This window comes from Paramisgurnus dabryanus, chromosome 18, assembly GCF_030506205.2.
Source record: "Paramisgurnus dabryanus chromosome 18, PD_genome_1.1, whole genome shotgun sequence".
NCBI lineage: Eukaryota > Metazoa > Chordata > Actinopteri > Cypriniformes > Cobitidae > Paramisgurnus > Paramisgurnus dabryanus.
Window position 1 is genome coordinate 13,669,833 of NC_133354.1, and position 4,755 is coordinate 13,674,587.

The 4,755-nt window shown below is 33.9% G+C and overlaps 1 protein-coding gene across 1 annotated transcript in view; it reads right to left on the reverse strand.

The window, feature by feature from the left end:
• Positions 1-2,218: 2,218 nt before the first annotated feature.
• mfhas1 (multifunctional ROCO family signaling regulator 1) overlaps positions 2,219-4,755 on the reverse strand; it is a 32,240-nt gene continuing 29,703 nt past the window's right edge. The window contains exons 2-3 of the mRNA XM_065286766.1: positions 4,557-4,755; positions 2,219-3,986 (exon numbers count right to left, since the gene is read on the reverse strand). The exon at positions 4,557-4,755 is cut by the window's right edge and continues 165 nt beyond it. The gene's annotated coding sequence lies outside the window, so the exon portion shown is untranslated. The remainder of the gene's footprint in view (positions 3,987-4,556) is intronic.

Below are 4,755 nucleotides of genomic sequence, written 5' to 3' on the forward strand. Positions count from 1 at the left end.
TTCAGTGTGAACTGATAAAATAATTTCTCTGTTTTTGATTCACTTCCATTTTTAAGAAATGAAACACTATAGTAGCTTTTTAATAGTTTTACCTTGTGCATAGAAGTGGTAAACCCTTGCGTGAATATTCTGTTGGTAACTACCTTCAATATTTTCATAACTTTACCAAATTCATATCGTGTGAGGTAATAAAATCGCCTTACCTCTGATTTCGCGCCATTCCGAGTTTCCTGTCTCGTGGATTTGTTTCAACCAATCGAATGTGGCCTGCGAAGTGCACTAAACAGGCTATATATATATGTAGTGACTGACATGAGTCCCTTTGCTCAACACAAAGAGCACTATAAACATAAAGGGTAAGATAGACTAATACACATATATGCATTGCAAATGTAATATAAACATAGCGAAAAGCCTATACTCTGTCCAAAAATATGTTTTAAATATATGCTAAATACATTATGTAGAAAGTAAAGTTTAATTCAATATATTTTGAATTTAAAAGTATATTTAGTTTTAACTTTCATGTATTAACATATATTTTAAAATGTATTTCAGGGGTAACAAATTAATTTCTTAATTTAACAACCCATAAGGCAAAAAAAATATACGGTATATATTCCTGGCCAAAATATAAAAGTTTGTATCAAATGTATTAAGTACAATAATAAAATGTATAAGTAGCCTATGTAGGCTATGAAATATAAAATTATGAGTATATTTTTGCAGTTTTACCTTTTTAAACCTGTTATGTTACAGGTTCGTATCATACAAAGTTTTTCTTCTGATGAAACATAAATATATTTTTTTATTTTTAATAATAAAGAAAATGGCTATAGGCTAGAAAAAGGGCCAAAGAATTAATTGGTAAAAAATAATTTTTTGAAAACATATTTTTAAAATTTATTTCAGCATATTTAAGGTTTTTTTTTTTTTTTTGAAATATGTTTACAATTTAATTTTAAAATTATTTTTGCTATGGAAGGAGCCCTGTGTTTTCTTTATCTTAATCCAAGGTGGTTTATATACATGCCACCTAAATTTATCCATGAACTTTTTTTTAAACCCCAATGTGTGTAATTATTTCATAAAAAAAACACACACACACACAAATATGCCCTAAAGCGGGTCACTGCCTAATGTGGGACATGTGGTAAGTGTTTGTAGGTCCCCCATAAATACACAAATACCAGTGAAACATGTATATATTTATATAAATATTTTTCAAAATAAACAAAAATTAGCCAAATTATTAATTGGGAAAATTTTCAGCACTAATATATTTTTATTTTCAATATATTTGAATTTTTGGGCCATTTTTTGTTTATTTTGAAAAATATGTACAATTTTATTTGAAATTATATTTTTGCCATATGGGAGGAGCCCTGTGTTTATTTAAGTTATTCCAAGGTGGGTTATACCCATACCACCAGAATTCTTCCATTAACTATTTTTAAAACCCTGATTTGTGTAATGATTTCATAAAAAAACAAAACACAAATAGGGTGATTTGCCCTAAAGTGGGACACTGCCTAATGTGGGACATGTGGGAAGTGTTTGTAGGTCCCCCATACACAAACCAGTGAAACTATAGCATCACATGAAAACAACCATGACCTCTGAAATGTCCAATAGAATATAAGGGTGGAGCAATCATCAAACAGGAAGCACATTTTTAAAAGTCTAAAAATTCAAATTGTCCCACATTAGGGCAGTTTACCCTATATAATATATGTAAAAACACATATTAGTTCAGTGGTTCTCATACTGGGGGCCATGAGATGGTGCCGGGGGACCCAGTTTTATGAAATTTTATAAAATACATTGATTTATCATTAATTCTTTGTAATTAAGCATCAGAAACGTAAGGCTACTAATCAACAGCAATATGTTGTATAAATTAATGTTTTTAATAAAAAAAAACATGCAAAGAGGTGCACTGTACAGAAGGGGGGGCGGCCCGGTGAAAAAGTTTGAGAACCACTGTATTAGTGGAATCCTATAGGTTAAAGGTCCCAGCTACAGATCTAAAACAACACATTTACATTAATGCATTTGCCAGATGCTTTAAATTAAAGCGACATAAAGTGCATTTAAGCCATACATTTTTTACACTCTGCATGTTTCCTGGGATCAAACCCATGACCTCTGCACTATTAACTCAACGCTTTACCAGCTGAGCTACAGATCCACATGTGAAGAGAAAACACAACAGTGCAACAGTTTGGAAACCAGCCTTTATATTTGGTGCCTTTGTGGTCCTACAGTGACACAGGGTAACCCTTATAACTTAGAAAACAGTTGTGGGTTTTACAATAACCACAGTAGCCATGCACAATGCACAGTCAATAAAGTGGGATATTGGTGACAGCTCATTAGCTTATAAAAATAAAATATTATGTACAAAACATTGTCAGCTGTTCGCAAACACATCACATGTATTGCAGAATTTCTCCTCTCCACAAGAGAAACATTGAAATGGTACACAATCATTTTAAGTATGAATCAACTTTTATAAAAAAAAGTCTTAATTCTTTGTCCTTGGTAATTTGCACTTTCTCATATTAATAAATATGAACAATATGCTTCAGACACTGCTTTAAAGAACATGTTCAGTAAAATTTCATATGTATCAATGAATCAGTCAGTTCAGATATGCTTACAGACATTTCCTTAAGAGTGAAGGATGAGAGGTCACCCTTGACTGAATTATTGTACTGATACTATTTCTGTAAATCCGTGTTCCCGGTCATGTGTCCAAAACCGCATCATATATCAAAGTGTTATCATGTGCAAGAAACAATGTGACATTCTCAATTACACTCAACAATGTGATTGAAGAAAGAAAGAAGGAAAGCAAGAAAGAATCTTTGTCTCAGTATGATTTAAGGAAATATGTTCTATATCTTTGGCTACATGTTAATTAAATAATTGCAAATATACCCCTTTTTCACTCATTCGTTAAAGGGACACTCCACTTTTTTTGAAAATATGCTCATCCATCCATTCTGGAATCCATTCTGCTGATCTCCGGGTCTGGCGGTACCACTTTTAGCATAGCTTAGCATAATCCTTTGAATCTGATTAGACCATAAGCATTGTGCTAAAAGTAACCAAAGAGTTTGGATATTTTACCTATTTAAAACTTGACTCACATTCTGGCATAATAATCAAGGACCTTGACGAAAATAGTCCCCTTAGTAACTTTCAATGGCAGATGACTATTTTCGGCACTACGTAATATCATTGCGCCTGCTGCAGCCATGTTACATCAGCAAAGTCCTTGATTATTATGCAAGAATGAGAATATAGTCTTAACCATATCTGCCTACAAAATCACAACTTTTAATTTTCTGTCGGTCTTAGTACACAATGTCACTACAGAAGACTCAAGTTTTAAATAGGAAAAATATTGAAACTCTTTGGTTATATTTTAGCACGATGCTAATGGTCTAATCAGTTTCAATGGATTATGCTAAGCTATGCTAAAAGTGCTGAAAGTGGAGTGTCCCTTTATTAAGATATCTCAAAAATGTATGCCCAAGAAGACATTTCTATTCTTGCCCATTGGATACAACTAAACCTCTTGTGCATTTTCATACATAATTTTATCTCTCCTGTATTTCAAAGACATGCATATGAAGCAGAAAATCATCCAAAGTCCGAAATCCAACCACTCCAATCAAGGTGAGAAAACCATGTCCTCCATCTTCTTTTGCATTAATGCAGATCCCCTCACAGCAGGACAGAAGTAGTTTCCAGGAGATGCCTTTGGGTACAAACAAGGATTTCCAATATTTTGCAGTGAGATGGCTAACCTAAGGTTCAAGCCAAGTACCACAACGGGTACTAAGAAAGGCTCAGGGTGCATGTATAAGCTTTTTAGATGGACATCCGGGGGACCAATACGTGAACACAGACCATATCTAGATTAACAGTTTTAAATACTGTCAGTTTGTTGTGTGTTGGCAGTCGGAGCTGATAACCTTAAAAAGAAGAGGGTAAAAATTAAAGAATGAAATACAAACTTAACTATACAGACCCCTTTAACTCTTTCACCGCCATTGACGAGATATCTCGTCAATTAAGAGAAAACGCTTCCCCGCCAATGACGAGATTTTCTGTCTTTCCACAATACCGCTATTATCCACCAGGTGGTGCACTTCCGCAACTTATACAACCCGGAAGTAGTGCCTCACATGAAAGAGAAAGAACTCGGTGTATGTTTTAAAGATCGCTCTGCATCTGATCTCTATCAAAAGTCCTTCACAAAAATGGAATTATCTCAGCTTTTTGCTCAAATTTTTGCTTTTTGAAGAAACCTACCCATGTTTGAGAGGTGATTACAAGAGAACTCATGAAGGTAGGATGAAACGTTTTTTTTTTGTTTGAAAGCAGAGTTCTTTCATCTGATCTATTGTTTGTTTATATATTTAAAGAAGAACATTTTCTGGAAGGCATTAAACTTTTGTGAAAATCATGAAAAATGCTGGCGCTGGCTGGCAACTTTTTTTAAAATGCTGCCGGGGAAAAGTTAATAAATTAAATAAACTTACCTGTAAATGTGTCCTGATATGAATCTCTTAGTAACAGACATTCATTATGAATCTTTGCATGTACTATGTACATCAGGTGTACAGTGATCCATCATCTGCCTCAGATGAGGGCAGAGGCAACATTAAAAGCCACACGTGGCATGTAGAACTGTACTTTGTGTGAATATAACATACAAGAGAAAGCGGCGTAGTGGAGGTC